This window comes from Sapajus apella, unplaced genomic scaffold (assembly GCF_009761245.1).
Source record: "Sapajus apella isolate SASKATOON/1434 unplaced genomic scaffold, GSC_monkey_1.0 scaffold17, whole genome shotgun sequence".
NCBI classification, from domain to species: Eukaryota; Metazoa; Chordata; class Mammalia; order Primates; family Cebidae; genus Sapajus; species Sapajus apella.
The window spans coordinates 2,852,636-2,870,037 of NW_022436957.1; positions in this window are offsets into that span (position 1 = coordinate 2,852,636).

A 17,402-nucleotide genomic window follows, 5' to 3' on the forward strand; every position below is an offset into this window, starting at 1 on the left:
CTGGAAATGGGAGTGTCTGTGGAGCATTTATTCCCTCCTTCAGGTAATAAAAAGCCTGGCTCAGACATGACTAAGTCCTCAACCCTCTATCTATACTGTCTGAATGCTCTGTGGGATTGAGCCCTTAACCTGCAGGATTCCAGTCTAACTCCGAGCAGAAAGTGTCAGGATGGAACTGAATTATGAGACACCTAGTGGGTATTCATCGGAGAATTGTTTGGTTTATGGGGGAAAAGCCCACACACATCTAGCATCAGAAGTGACTAGGGACTGAGATAAGAAAAAAAAAAATTTTCGTTTTTCACATAAACGAATATGCAGGCTGTCACTGAGAGATGTTACAAGGGTGTGTTTGTGAAACCTCTAAAGGTGAGACCAGGTGGTCTGAGAGCAAACGAAGGGGACCTTGATGCTAGGCACCAAGCACTGTGCTCAAAGTGAGAGGTGAGAAGTGATTTTTCACCATGCCTTTCCTTCAGATCATATGGATGATATGTGGGCTATTGGTTTTAATCCTTTATGTCCAACATTTTGCAGCTGTTCTAAAGAAACACAGGTTTTAAAGACAGCACTTTAGAAAACCAACGCTATATTTGTGGAAGGAATTGACTGGTGAGTGCCAGGTTCTTCATTTGTCACATTTTCCAACAAGAAGAATGCGATTGTTCAAATCACTCAGGGATAAGTGGTTTGCATTAGCATGACTATTCAGGGACTTTTTCTAGAAGCATTCTAGGAAGTAAAATGTGGGTTCATATCTTTATTATAGGCAACATGGGCTTTATTTACAAACAAAGTGCTTTAGACAAGGTCTTTTGCATAATACAAATAGCAAGTTATTTTCAAATGGCCATAATACTTGTAGTCAAAAGCTCTTTCAGCTGAAATGGCATTAGTGTATGTCTTATTTTCTGCGAAAAGTACAGGAAACGGTGAGAAATGCCATTCTATATATGCTTTCAGGAGAACCAAGCCATTGAAGCAAAAGGAAAACCAAATAGTGATTAAAAGACCTGATTTCCCATTTTGGGAAGATACAACAATTTGATTCAAGAAATGGGTATTGAGCTGGGTGCAGTGGCTCATGCCTGTAATCCCAGTATGTTGGGAGGCTAAGGAAAGCAGATTGCCTGAGCCTGGGAGGTTGAGACCAGCTTGGGCAACATAGTAAGACTCTGTCTCTACGAAAAATTAACAAAATTAATTGGGTGTGGTGGCATACACCTGTGGTCCTAACTACTTGGGAGGCTGAGGTGGGGGGATTGCTTGAGCCCTAGAAGTTGAGGCTGCAGTGAGCAGGGATTACACCACTGCACTCCAGCCTGGGTAATGGAGCAAGACTATGTCTTAAAAAATAAATAAATAAGTAAAAAAGTCAATAAGTGAATAAATAAATGAATAAATACATAAAAAGTGTTAAGCTTCTTTGACGTGATGTTCATGCCACCATGGATAAAAGGTCAAATAAGATATGATCCTTTACCCCAAGAAATTTATAATGTAGCTTTACAATAATTCAGTTAGGTATTCTCAACTGCTATGTCAAATAACTTTCTTAGGTTTTTTCCCCCTCCTAGTACCATCCCAATTAGTAAGAACCGCGGAAACAGTGCTATCATCTACTTAAACCCAGACAACTGTCCAAATAATTAAAAGCTAAGTAACACTGTCCTCTGTGTGATTATTGCTTGATTATTTTAAGAAACAGAAATCAGTAACTGTTTTTGCACGAAATAGTCACAGGCCAAGGCTCTCTGATTTAAGGCACTCTGGGGTCACTGAAGTGTCATTTGGAAAATGACTTCCCGATGCATAATATGATGGTGATGATCCCCTGAAGCCTGTCATAAATGCTCTTCTATGAGAGCTGCAATTTATTTTCTTTCGATTATTGTTTCAAAACAATACGCAGCCGAAGGTCGGAAGAGAGGCTCCGGGTCATGAAAACAGGCTTAATGCAACTCTAGGATATTTTTTAAACACACTGGAGAGGAGAAAAATCGTTCATAAATACACATTTGGAGAAATGGTTCAACAGACACAGAAAAGATATGTTTCTCCTTCCCCCGAGCACATAGTTATAGCCCATGTAACAATATACATAAAATAAAAGAATAGATGGCTTTAGAATATCACAGAAACCTGGATTCAAATCCAAGCCTTCCCATGCATTGATTATGCCCATTTGGTTTGCAAATCAAAGTTTTTGAGCTCAGTTGCCTCATATAATACAAAACTACCTGCCTCAAAGATTGTGACAATTAGACAATACTGCATACAAACGCTAAAGAGCGAAGCCAGTTACATAGTATTCACTCAATAAACTGCAGTGATGACTACTAAGATTACTGTTGAATAGGAGTTATACACAAAATACTCAGGTACACAGTATATAAAAACCCAATCTTCTCTTCATTTGTAGGATTATGTCAATTGGACATCTAACGTTATACTACTTGTTAAAGAATCATTTTCATAAGCAGGAAAAATAAAAACCTATGTAGCTATAAAAATAAACCATGTTAAAAACTTTAACTCTTGAGTTAGAAAACTGGTTGTAAGATGTTACAATCGAATCCAAACAGACACATTCATAGATCAGGAATATTGAAACCTAAGGACATAAAACTACCTTCTTCCACAGTTTGGGAAGGAAATAATTGAAACCATACCGGACAGGACAGAACGTGCAGATGAAGAGACAGGAATTATTTTGTACTCAGTTATCTACAACTTATGGGGATATAAATTTGCTCCCACTGAATCAGAATCTGATAATCCTAGAGGCTGTGCTCTTCTAGGAAATGCATCATTTGCCACTGAAGCACATTTTTTTACAATGATTACATATATATTTTATATGTAATATGGAAAATAAAAATATGTGTTTTGTGTAGATATGTTTGCATGTAAGTGTTGTTCAATTTTACTAGTTGTTTTGTATACCACATCATATACATTGTATCTTTTCACATAGGCACCCACCTGTAAAAGTTAGTTACTAAAACTGAGTGAATCCTGGTTCTATGCCTGTTATGTAGAAAATAAGTAAATGATGGAGTGCATCAAAGAACTGGACAATTTGAGTAAAAAGATTATTTCACTGCCATTTCTCTTAATCATTCCACCAATACTTTATGAACTTCTTGAGTTATAGGCATGAAATTCCAAATATTGAAAGTTGTGTTTGGGTCCTTTTGACTGGATTGCCTTCAGATATGTTTTTTTTTTTTTTTTTCTTTTTAGAGACAGGATCTCAATCTATCACATGGGCTGGTGTGCAGTGGTGCAATCATAGCTTGCTGCAACCTTGAACTCCCGGGCTCAAGAGATCTTTCTACTTCAGCCTCCTGAGTAGTTGGGGCTACAGGTATGCGCCATCACACCTGGCTAATTTTTTGTATTTTCTGTGAAGATAGGGTTTTGCTATATTGCCCTTGCTGGTCTTGAACTCCTGGCCTAAAGTGACCCTCCCACATCAGCCTTCCAAAATGCTGGGATTACAGGCATGAGCCACTGCACCCAGCCAGCTACCTTCAGGCATGTTAAGGATGGTGAAGAACAGGAATGCTGGTTTTAACAAGGTTCGCTGATGGCGGCCTCATGTGTGCTGCTCCCACAGTGTGGCTGAGGGTAGAAGCTGATTCCCAGTTGGAGGAAGGTAAGGGAATAACGTGCACCACTGCCTTCTCTCTGAACTGGAAAGAGAGGGGCTGTGTCTAGGGATTGTGTGCAGGGGGCCATGTCTCGGGGATTGACAGTCATTGGTCATTTGTCACGTTCCTCGTTTCCTCATTTGTCACATTCTGTTGGTCCTGCAGGACTCCTTTTCTGGAGAGTGGCTGCCATAGGAGGACAGAGGCAGCTGCACTGCCCTGGCCCTCTCTCTGGTGCAGACTCACACAGTTCCTCCCCTGTGTTGCCAGACCTGACTGTCACCTGTCTCCGGCTTCCTGCCTGGCCCTTTCCTCTCCATTTTGGCCCTCACCCCCTGGCTGGTGTCCCCAGAATGTTTTTCTTGCCTGAAGACACCAAAACTGTGCTTCCTCTTTGTCTTCTCCTTCCTCCTATTCAGGCTACAGCCACATCCGTCTGACCCTCTGGAGCTCTGAGAGGATCCAAGAGAACACAGCTCTGCCATCCAGGTCTGCATGGCAGCAGACGCCTTCCCTCACCCAGAAGTCTGTCCGAGTGGAAGCTTTGCTCCCATGCCCTGAAAATGTCCCCACCTTCATTAAAAGAGACCCAGAGCAGTCATCAACTCCTCGCTACCCCTTGTTGGGGCTCAGAAAACAATACCCAAAAATGAAGGTCTCAGCAGTGGCCTTGGAAGCAAACTTCTCTCTTTGACCTTCTCCTGCCCGCCTGTCTCTCAGTGCCACTCTTCCCCGAGGCCTCAGAGAAATTAGAATCCTTCCATCCCACGGTGGGTCCTAGAAACCCCTGTCCCCAAAGCCAGCCATAAAACCTAAAAATGGGACTTTAACTTTTCCTCTGCTTTTCTGCGTAAAAACTGGCCACAAAGAAATTCCCTGACCTACTTTGTTTGACTGCAGATCCTAAGTCTCCCCACTCCAGAAAGGGTCCAACCACACACCCAGAAGGAAGAAGCGCTGCTCAGAGAGGCCAAGAAGAATCTAGACAGACAGGTCTGGCTGGGTCTCCTCACTCTGTCCATTACCATTAGATCAGGCCATATTGGTCCAACCCTGTTTCTACACAGCTGCCCACACTTTGTTGGACCTTAGCATAAAAATGGAAATATCCTTTGGTCTTCATTCTGAAGGGTCCCATGTTTACACATTAATTTGTGTGCCTTTTTGTAAGTTTATTTTCCAGTGAAACTTCAGGGGACCCCTCGGCCCCCACACCCCACACACTTGCACACACACACATACTCGCCCACCCCTGTGCAGTACACAGAGGATGGAAATAAGGTGGGATGCAGAGACACAAATGCATAATGCTATTTCTATCTGGCGGGTCAGTGGAAGGGAAGGTTTGTGTCTAACAAGGTTGTGTTCGTGCCTTTTGCAGTTTCAGGAGCAAGTGAACCAACTGGGAATCTCATAATGTGAAGACTTTGTTCCTATGGGTCTGGAGCAGGGGGGTGTGAGTCACTGTCTTCACTGTGGCTCACAGTCTGTGATCTGGAGATCTGATGGTGGGGCTGATCGTGTCTCTGGGGAGGAAAGTTTGGTGTCCTCATCATCTCTTAAAGCTGCAGTGTGCTGGCTGAGTAGGGGTCTGTGTTTTAGGGGGTTGCAGTCATTGGTGATTAGCTTCCACCTTCTTCTCTTCATCTCTCTCTCTTTCTTCTTTTTTGAGACAGAGTCTCTCTGTTGCCCAGGCAGGAATGCAGTGGTGCGATCTCGGCTCACTGCAACCTCCACCTCCCGGGTTCAAGTGATTCTCCTGCCTCAGCATCCCCAGTAGCTGGGACTACAGGCACCCACCACCACACCCAGCTAATTTTTGTATTTTTAGTAGAGACAGGGTTTTGCCACATTGGCCATGCTTGTCTCAAACTCCTGGCCTCAAATGATCTACCTGCCTCGGCCTCCCAAAGTTCTGGTTTTACAGGTGTGAGCCACCACGCCCAGCCCTTCTTCATCTCTTATGTGTCCAAGGGCCTAGCCTTCATGTTTACCAGTATCTTCCCCATAGATGTAGTGTTGGTCAATGTTATTCAGTCACTTCCAGGATTTACTGAGATCCGCAGCTCTCCCTATGCATGCACTGCCTTCCTTAGGCCCATGACACACCCTCATAGACAGGGGGCCAAGCCTCTGTCCCTAACGCATCTGTGAAAAGAAGGCAACAGAGTATAGGTGACCATGGTGGGTGTGAGTGACTCCCAAACGACCCTAAGGTTGAGATGTCCTATGGCAAGCCTTGCTACCTACATGAGCTCCCCCTAAAAACATCCATCTGCTCTTAAAATAGTCATGGGCATGGCATTTCATTGTCCATAGACTGCAAGACAGCCTGGAGTTCCACCTCCACGAAGCCGAATATGTCCTTGTCTCTTGGCTGCTACACCAAGGCAGACTCTGTCTCAGGGAGCAACCCAGGGGGTGGGGTGTGAAGAAATGTGCCCACGTTGGCCCTGCTGTAGGAATAAAGCAGATTTCTTCTGCTTTTCAGAACAGATCTCTTTGCCAAAGCTAATCGTCCCTTAAACACTAATAACAACTGCAGGACACAACCTACTGTGTCTGAAAACTGTGAAAGGTTAGTCACATTTTCTAAACACAAAGTACTTTCTCCTAAGCACATCTGGGCCAGTGGGGCAGTGGCTCATGCTTGTAATCTCAGCAGTTTGGGAGGCTGAGGCAGGATGATCACTTGAGGCTGGGATTTTGAAACCAGCCTAAGGAACATAGCAAGACCCAGTCTTGAAAAAAAATTTTATTTTGAAATTAGCCGAGCATGGTGCACACCTGTAGTCCCATCTACTAGGGAAGCTGAGGTGGGAGGACCGTTTGAGCCCTGGAGTTCAAGGCTGCAGTGAGCTATGATTGCACCACTGCACTCCAGCTTGGATAATTGAGCGAGACCCAGTCTCTCTGTAAAATTTTTTCGAAGCTATGCTATTATTTCAAGCTAAAAGTTTATACAGTAATTTCTTTATGTTGTGTAACGTTCTAGAATGCAATGACGTACCTACAAAGGGTATTTTAAATAAATTATTCCTTTTGGGCATAAAGTGTGTGGGGTATAGGGGCCACAGGGGTCACCTGAAATTTGACTGAAAAATAAACTTACAAAAGACAGATTAATAGGAGAAAAGGCACACAGATTAATGTGTACACACCGGAGGCTTCAGAATGAAGACCCAAAGAAACATACCAATAATAATAACAAGTAACAAATAAGCCTGTCTGAATGAAAAAGAAATCATTTTACAAGCTTTCTAGTAAAAACCTATAGCTTTAAACAAAATAATTTGAATTAACACAATTTAGCAACGGAGTCATTCTTTGTCAATCATTTAGCCATTCCGAAAATCACTTTGTAAAATTTTTTGGAGGGTATGATATTATTTCAAGCTAAAAGTTTACATAATGATTGTTTTGTGTAACATTTTAGAATGCAATAACTATCTGCAAAGGGCCTTTTAAATAAATTATTCCTTTTGGGCATAAAAAATTATTTTGCAGTGCTTTATGGGTAAGGGAGTGGGCAGTAGGGGGTTTCTGGATGTATGATGGATTTGAGCAAACCCACGAGTAGGAGGATCTGTCTGGAGTAGGACCTCGCAGTACGCAGAACAGACTGGAATTCTATGTGGCCATAGGCATTGAGCCCCTTTGCATTCATCTTCTGAAACAAAACTGCCCTCGAGAATAATTACTCATCTTTTCAAAGACTAGAGTAATGATTGCTCTCCAGGTGGCTCCAAACACAGAATTTTGGTATCTCATTTAGATGTATTAATATTAACTTAGCCAGCCAAGCTTTTTATCCATAAAGTTGTGAAAGAGGAGGAAAAGAGAGGACTTTTTGTATGATGGATAAGGTCAACGGATGTCAGGACAGCTGGGCGTGGTGGCTCACACCTGTAATTCCAGTACTTTGGGAGGCTGAGGCTGGCGGGTGGTTAATAGTTCGAGACCAGCCTGACGGTGATACTCCATCTCTACTAAAAATACAAAAAATTAGCTGGGCATGGTGGCCAGTGCCTGAAATCCCAGGCATTCAGGAGGCTGAGGTAGGAGAATCACTTGAACCTGGGAGGTGGAGGTTGCAGTGAGCTGAGATCGCACCACTGCACTTCAGCTTGGGCCATAGAGCAAGACTCCGTCTCAAAAAAAAAAAAATAGATGTCAGAACAGTTTCAGCTCCTGTCTTATACTCCTGGGCTGAAGGTCCCACTATGGAAAAGAGGATGCTGCATTTTCATGCACCACCTTGCAGATCCACTTATACAGACCATGATGTGATAGTGCCCCTTGTTCCATGTTTACAGTGCCACCTAGCGGATCCATTTAGGCAGACCACGATGCGATGGTGCCCCAGGAGATGTAAAGAGCAGCGTTCGAAATAACTCTGGGCAAGAACATGCTCAAGCACACTTGAGAAGATCCTTTTTTTAAAAAAAATTATACTTTAAGTTTTGGGATACATGTGCAGAACATGCAGGTTGTTACATAGGTATACTCATACCATGGTGGTTGGCTGCACCATGATGGGTGCCATCAACCCGTCATCTACATTAGGTATTTCTCCTAATGCTATGACTCCCCCACATCCCCAAACCCCAACAGTCCCCAGTGTGTGATGTTCCCCTCCCAGCGTTCACCTGTTCTCATTGTTCAATTCCTACTTAAGAGTGAGAACATTGGGTGTTTGGTTTTCTGTTACTGTGTTAGTTTGCTGAGAATGATGGATTCCAGCTTCATCCATGTCCCTGCAAAGGAAATGAACTCATCCTTTTTATGGCTGCATAGTATTCCATGATGTATATGTGTTACATTTTCTTTATCCAGTCTATCATTGATGGGCATTTGGGTTGGTTCCAAGTCTTTGCTATTGTGAATAGTGCTGCAATAAACACACATGTGCATGTGTCTTTATAATAGAATGATTTATAATCCTTTGGGTATATACGCAGTAATGGGATTGTTGGGTTAAACAGTATTACTGGTTCTAGATCCTTGAGGAATCACCACACTGTCTTCCACAATGGTTGAACTAATTTACACTCCCACCAACAGTGTAAAATCATTCCTATTTCTCCTCTCCAGCATCTGTTGTTTCCTGATTTTTTAATGATCACCATTCTAACTGGTGTGAGATGGCATCTCATTGTGGCTTTGATTTGCATTTCTCTAATGACCAGTGATGATGAGCTTTTTTTTCCTTATGTTTGTTGGCCACATAAATGTCGTCTTTTGGGAAGTGTCTGCTCATATCCTTTGCCCACTTTTTAATGGGGTTGTTTGTTTTTTTCTTGTAAATTTGTTTAATTTCCTTGTAGATTCTGGATATCAGCCCTTTGTCAGATCAGTAGATTGCAAAAATTTTCTCCCATTCTGTTAGTTGCCTGTTCACTCTGATGATAGTTTCTTTTGCTGTGCAGAAGCTCTTTAGTTTAATTAGATCCCATTTGTCAATTTTGGCTTTTGTTCCCATTGCTTTCGGTGTTTTAGTCATGAAGTCTTTGCTCATGCCCGTGACCATGTTCTGAATGGTATTGCCTAGGTTTTCTTCTAGGGTTTTTATGGTTTTAGGTCTTACATTTAAGTCTTCAATCTTTTTTGAGTTAATTTTTGTATAAGGTGTAAGGAAGGGGTCCAGTTTCAGTTTTCTGCTTATGGCTAGCCAGTTTTCCCAACACCATTTATTAAATAGGAAATCCTTTCCCCATTGCTTATTTTTGTCAGGTTTGTCAAAGAGCAGATGGTTGTAGATGTGTGGCATTATTTCTGACCTCTCTGTTCTGTTCCATTGGTCTAACTCTGTTTTGGTACCAGTACCATGCTGTTTCGGTTACTGTAGCCTTGTAGTATAGCTTGAAGTCAGGTAGTATGATGCCTCCAGCTTTGTTCTTCTTGTTTAGTATTGTCTTCATTATATGGGCTCTTTTTTGGTTCCATATGAAGCTTAACATAGTTTTTTCTAATTCCGTGAAGAAAGTCAGTGGTAGCTTGATGGGGATAGCGTTGTTTTCTATAAATTACTCTGGGTAGTATGGCCATTTTCATGATATTGATTCTTCCTATCCATGGGCATGGAATGTTTTTCCATTTGTTGGTGTCTTCTTTTATTTACTTTAGCAGTGGTTGGTAATTCTCCTTGAAGAGGAGAACTACAAGGGATGTAAGGAATACAACTTAGGTTGTATTCCTAGGTATTTTTACTTTCTTTGTAGCAACTGTGAATGGGAGATCACTAATGATTTGGCTCTCTGTCTATTATTGGTGTATAGGAATGCTTGTGATTTTGCACATTGATTTTGTATCTTGAGACTTAGCTGAAGTTGCTTATCAGCTTAAGGAGATTTGGGGCTGAGATGATGGGGGTTTTAAATATAAAATCATGTCATTTGCAAACAGAGACAATTTGACTTCCTCTCTTCTTATTTGAATATACTTTATTTCTTTCTCTTGCCTGATGGCCCTAGCCAGCACTTTTAATACTATGTTGAATAGAAGTGGTAAGTGAGGGCATACTTGTCTTGAGCCGGTTTTCAGAGGGAATGCTTCTGCTTTTGCCCATTCAGTATGATATTGGCTGTGGGTCTGTCATAAATAGCTCTTATTATTTTGAGATATGGTCCATCAATACCTAGCTTATTGAGAGTTTTTAGTGTGAAGTGGTGTTGAATTTTATCGAAGGCCTTTTTGCAAGTATTGAGATAATCATGTGGTTTTTATCATTGGTTCTGTTTATGTGATGGATTACATTTATTGAGTTGCGTATGTGGAAGCAGCCTTGCATCCCAGGGATGAAACCGACTTGATTTTGATGGATAAGCTTTTTGATGTGCTGCCAGATTCCATTTGCCAGTATTTTATTGGGGATTTTCACATTGATGTTCATCAGGAATATTGGCCTGAAATGTTCTTGTTTTCTCGTGTCTCTGCCAGGTTGTGGTATCAGGATGATGCTGACTCATAAAATGAGTTAGGGAGGAGTCCCTCTTTTTCTATTGTTTGGAATTATTTCAGAAGGAATGGTACCAGCTCCTCTTTGTTCCTGTGGTAGAATTTGGCTGTGAATGCATCTGGTCCTGGGCTTTTTTTTTGGTTGGTAGGCTATTAATTTCTGCCTCAATTTCAGAACTTGCTATCAGTCTATGCAGGGATTTGACCTCTTCCTAGTTTAGTTTTGGGAGGGTGTATGTGTCCAGGAATTTTTCCATTTCTTTCAGATTTTCTAGTGTATTGTGTAGAGGTATTTATAGTTTTCTCTGATGGTAGTTTGCATTTCTGTGGGATCAGTGGTGACATCCCCTTTATCATTTTTTATTTTGTCTGTTTGATTCTTCTCTCTTTTCTTCTTTATTAGTCTGGCTGGTGGTCCATCTATTTTGTTAATTTAAAAAAAAAAAAAACAGCTCCTGGATTCATGAATATTTGGAAGAGTTTCTTGTGTCTCTATCTCCTTCAGTTCTACTCTGATTTAGTTATTTCCTGTCTTCTGTTAGCTTTTGAATTTGTTTGCTCTTACTCCTATAGTTCTTTTAATTGTGATGTTAGGGTGTCAATTTTAGATCTTTCCCACTTTCTCCTGTGGGCATTTAGTGCTATAAATTTCCCTCTAAACGCTGCTTTAGCTGTGTTCCAGAGATTCTGGTACATTGTGTCTTTGTTCTCACTGGTTTCAAAGAACTTCTTTATTTGGCTTTAATTTCTTTATTTACTCAGTAGTCATTGAGGAACAGGTTGTTCAGTTTCCATGTAGTTGTGTGGTTTTGAGTGAATTTCTAAATCTGAATTCCATTTCACTGTGGTCTGAGAGACTGTTATGATTTCCATTCTTTTGCATTTGCTGAGGAGTGTTTGACTTCCAATTATGTGGTCAATTTTAGAATAAGTGCAATGTGGTGCTGAGAAGAATGTATTTTCTGTTGATTTGGGGTGGAGAGTTCTGTAAATGTCTATTAGATCCACTTGGTCCAGAGCTGAGTTCAAGTCCTGGATATCCTTGTTAATTTTCTGTCTCATTGATCTAATATTGAGAGTAGGGTGTTAAAGTCTCCCATTATTATTGTGTGGGAGTCTAAGTCTCCTTATAGGTCTCTAAGAACTTGCTTTATGAATCTGAGTGCTCCTGTATTGGGTATATACATATTTAGGATAGTTAGCTCTTCTTGTTGCATTGATCCTTTTACCGTTACGCAATGCCCTTCTTGTCTTTTTTGATCTTTGTTGGTTTAAAGTCTGTTTTATCAGAGACTAGGATTGCAACCCATGCTTTTTTTTTTTTCTTTCCATTTGCTTGATAAATATTCCTCCATCCCTTTATTTTGAGCCTATGTTTGTCTTTGCATGTGAGATGGGTGTCCTGAATACAGCACACCAATGGGTCTTGACTCTATCCAATTTGTCAGTCTGTGTCTTTTGATTGGGGCATTTAGTCTGTTTATATTTAAAGTTAATATTGTTATGTGTGAATTTGATCATGTCATTATGTTGCTAACTGCTTATCTTGCCCATTACCTGATGCAATTTCTTCATAGTGTTGATGATCTTTACAATTTGGTCTGTTTTTGCAGTGGCTGGTACTGGTTTTTCTTTCCATATTTAGTACTTCCTTCAGGAGCCCTTGTAAGACAGGCCTGGTGGTGATGAAATCTCTCAGCAGTAGCTTGTCTGTAAAGGATTTTATTTCTCCTATACTTATGAAGGTTAATTTGGCTGGATATGAAATTCTGAGTTGAAAATTCTTTTCATTAAGGATGTTGAATATTGCCCCCTACTCTCTTCTGGCTTGTAGGGTTTCTGCAGAGAGATCCGCTGTTAGTCTGATGAGCTTCCCTTTGTGGGTAACCCAACCTTTCTCTCTGGCTGCCCTTAACATTTTTTCCTTCATTTCAACCTTTTAACCTTGGTGAATCTGACAACTACGTGTCTTGGGGTTGCTCTTCTCAAGGAGTATCTTTGTGGTGTTCTCTGTATTTCCTGAATTTGAATGTTGGCATGTCTTGCTACTTTGGGGAAGTTCTCCTGGATAATATCCTGAAGAGTGTTTTCCAACTTGGGTCCATTCTTCCTGTCACTTTCAGGTACACCAATCAAATATAGGTTTGGTCTTTTCACATAGTCACATATTTCTTGAAGGCTTTGTTTATTCCTTTTCATTCTTTTTTTCTCATCTTATCTTAATGCTTTATTTCATTAAGTTGATCTTCAATCTCTGATATCCTTTCTTCTGCTTGATGGATTCGGCTAATGATACTTGTGTATGCTTCACGATGTTCTCATGCTGTGCTTTTCAGCTCCATCAGGTCATTTATGTTCTTCTCTAAACTGGTTATTCCAGTTAGCAATTCCTCTAACCTTTTTGCAAGGTTCTTAGTTTCCTTACATTGGGTTAGAACACGCTCCTTTAACTCGAAGGAGTTTGTTATTACCCACCTTCTGAAGCCTACTTCTGTCAACTTGTCAAACTCATTCTCCATCCAGTTTTGTTCCCTTGCTGGGGAGGAGTTGTGATCCTTTGAAGGAGAAGAGGCATTCTGGTTTTTGGAATTTTCAGCCTTTTTGTGCTGGTTTTTCCTTATCTTCATGGATTTATCTACCTTTGGTTTTTGATGTTGGGGACCTTTGGATGAGGTTTTTGTGTGAACGTCCTTTTTGTTGATGTTGATGCTATTCCTTCCTGTTTAGAAGTTTTCCTTCTAACAGTTAGGCCCCTCTGCTGCAGATCTGCTGGAGTTTGCTGGAAGTCCACTCCAGATCCTGTTTCCCTGAATATCACCAGCAGAGGCTGCAGAACAGCAAAGATTGCTGCCTGTTCCTTCCTCTGAAAACTTCATCCCAGAGGGGCACCCACCAGATGCCAGCCATAGTTTTCCTGTATGAGGTGTCTGTCGACCCCTGCTGGGAGATGTCTCCCTAGTCAGGAGGCATGGGGGTTAGGGACCCACTTGAGGAGGCAGTCTGTCCCTTAGCAGAGCTCAAGCACTATGCTGGGACATCCACTGCTCTCTTCAGAGCCAGCAGGCAGTAACATTTAATTCTGCTGAAGCTGTGCTCACAGCCACCCCTTCCCCAAGGTGTTCTGACCCTGAGAGATGGGAGTTTTATCTATAAGCCCCTATGGGGTTGCTGCCTTTCTTTCAGAGATACCCTGCCCAGAGAGGAGGAATCTAGTGAGGTAGTCTGGCTACAGCAGCTTTGCAGTGCTGCAGTGCACTCTGCCCAGCCTGAACTTACCAGCGGCTTTGTTTACATTGTGAGTGGAAAGCCGCCCACTCAAGCCTCAGTAATGGTGGATGCCCCTCCCCCAACCAAGTTCAAGTGTCCCAGGTTGATTTCAGACTGCTGTGCTGGCAGTGAAATTTCAAGCCAGTGTATCTTAGCTTGCTGGGCTCTGTGAGGGGTAGAATCTGCTGAGCTAGACCACTTAGATCCCTGACTTTAGCCCCCTTGCCAGGAGAGTGAACGGTTCTGTCTTGCTGGCATTCCAGGTACCACTGGGGTATGAAAAAATAATTTCTGCAGCTAGCTTGGTTGCTTGCCCAAATAGCCACCCAGTTTTATGCTTGGAACTCAGGGCCCTGGTGGTGTTGGCAACCGAGGGAATCTCCTGGTCTGTGGGTTGCAAAGACCATGGAAAAAACATAAAATCTGGATCAGAATGCATCATTCTTCATCACCAAGTCCCTCATGGCTTCCCTTGGTTAGGGGAGGGAGTTCCCCAATCCCTTGCACTTTTTGGGTGAGGCGATGTCCCACCCTGCTTCTCCTTGCCCTCTGTGGGCTCCACCCACTGTCTCAATGAGATGAGCTGGGTACTTCAGTTGGAAATGCAGAAATCACCTGCCTTCTGTATTGATCTTTCTGGGAGCTGCAGACTAGAGCTGTTCCTATTCGGCCATCTTGCCAGTCACCCAAAAAGAACCTCTCTGAGGCAAAGCTTAACACCTGTGTCCCCGCTCCTTCCTTGGAGAATTCTGAATGTGGGTTCCACTGAAAGAACAGCACAGCATCAAAGGGCATCTGACTCCTGGTCATTTGGAGACTTCAACCCCCCACTACATTCTCTGGATGAAAATCAAAGCTTCTGCTGTACTGTTCTTAGAGCCAAAGCCTGAGGTGAAACTCCTCCCCTCTAATTTTTTCAGCATGGAATACAAACACAATAATTAGTGACTCAAGAGGCACTGCAAACATTAACTAACATGTAACCATGCAAAACAGGGAAGGTTCCTATTTGTAAATGCCAATCACCACACAGAAAAACTCTAAGGATTTATATCCTAGGCAACAGAAAATTGCTCTGTAAAAAAACCCTTCCCACATGTTTTACTAAATTTGCTATATTTGAGCTTGCATTTAAATGAATGCAGACTTTCTTACCGCTCTCTCAAGTGGCTCTTCTGCAAATCCATGCTCTGTTTTTCCATGCCACTCTAGGAATGGGCAGGAAGAACCCACTCTCACCACGGGGACCACATACTGCCCCCTTACTTTAGAGGAGCAAAAAATGTAGTATCAAGGACACCTTCAGGATGTAGACACTAAGGTGACTACTGCAATCATCTAAGAGGAGGGAGTTTTAAGCAAAACATTGCTGCCCTGCAAATTTGAAAATGATGTTGTTGATCTAGAATCGATAGTATACACATTCAAGATATTTGTTCTCCATAATAAATACCATTTCTGTGTTGACACAAAGCTCTTCTAGTTTAAAGAATAATCAGTGGAATAAATTTGAGACATCAGAATGTATTTTTGCAGTCATGTAACAAATTATTATTTTCTTCCATTGGGATTTGAGTTTGTGACTTTGGACACCTTGCCTATTAAGGCAAGTGATATAAAGCTGAAATCAAACTTATTAAAGCAAGAGCATCCCAGGAGTCACCATCTGGGACCTCTGCTTGGGTATCTACCAAAGCCAGAACATCATAGGCATCACCACCTGGGACTTCTGCTTATAGCTGCATGTGTTGTTGCTATCCAGATACTTGGACAGTGACTTGGCAAGCCAAAGGCCGGGAAAAAGAAGCTCTACCAGCTGAGGCTAAAATGCCGAGACCTTTATCTGGGCAGGCTATAGGAAGCTTCACCATGGCAGAGAAAGTCAGCACTTTCTTAGAGAATGCATGAGCTAGCTCCACAGTCTGAATCTGAGCCTGTGCTCCACCATTTTGTAATATGGACCTGCGGGGAAGATGTTCAAGAACATCATGGAACCTGTTTGGGTTCCAGGCCTTGGCTACCTCCTGTCCCTGCAAAACAAGTTCTTCACATGGTCCAGCCCTGCTAGGCTGGACACTGGAGTCTGTGGCCAGAGTCCCAGGTTATCATAAAGTGGTGCATGACACTGATGATTCCTCACACAAGATACCAGTTAAACAATGCCTTAAACAGTGTGTAGGATTTGAACAAATCACATGGCTTTGAGTTCAAGGACAGACTAGAAACACAGAAACTTACCATAAACTCCATCTGCCTTCTTTAGTTTTTCAACCTGATTCTGCAGGGCACTCTGTGGTCCTTTGTAGATCATGCATCCTTGGAGATGTTTTGAGACATTAATGATCTCTTTGATGGAATCTATGATGGTTTTTGTGCTAAATTCCATCTTCAGTAGGCAATGCCATGTAATGTTCTTTGTAAAAGAAAAAAGAAAAGAGATAACAACTTGGATTTACAATGTAGACACTATTCGTATTCATTTTTCCCTGTGCCGTTAACATTTTTGGAAAAAAAGTAGTCATTTGTTTAATTTTAGCATTGTCCAGATTGTACTCACCATTAAGGAATAAGAAAAGAGTAATATTTTACACTATTAGGTGATATTTACCAACTTTTGGGTTAGTAAAAATATTTATAATAAAAGACAGATGACTTAACAAAAAATGAACAATAGTCATCTCAGGCTTAAATGAAAAAGCAATAAATACATAATAAAATAAAATAAGAATTTAAAAACCTTTCAAGAATCAATTCTGGGCCATCTTAGCCAATTAATATTTTTATAGATTGGGATGGTCAGTGATTGCAGCACTGAGAAGTAGCCAAAACAAATGGGAACACTTTTCGTGCCACAGAAAGTGTGAATTGTATTCTACAATCTTGCTTTCTTGTCTCTTGATAAAACTGCTCCCATTTTCCATTCCCAGGTCCATTCAGCAGCCTCAGGACCTCTGAACTTTAGATATCCAGATGTGGACCTCAAAGCAACTGCTAACGCTAATGGAATCCTTGCTTGTTAAAAAAAAACCCAAGCAATTCAAAGCAGACACCATATCCCCAGAAATCAAGGAGCAAGTACAGAGAATGAAACACCTTTTTGCAAGAAACAAAGACTTGTAACTAAGGTTTGTTTCTAGATCAAAATTATGTTAATGAATACCTAATGTTACATAACGCTATAACACAATGTTATCACGCATATAATACAGTGTTATAATTTATGTCATATACTAGTATGGTACCCTTCAAAGTGTGTCTCCTTGCAGCTAAATTAGCAGACATTCAACAGCACACATTAACATACCATGATTAAAATATTTCAAAATAAATACCATGCAGGATCTTCTTTTATTTTGTTTAGCTCCTTAAATTACAGGTGGTCACTCTCTGTCCCCCACCACCTCCTCCACACACATCTGAGGGACACTCAAAAAGATACTCTCCATGAACATAGTGGTGAAAAAAAGCAAGTGAAATTGCCAATTATAGTGTTCTAGATCCTGGGTAAGTTTGTTCCACAAA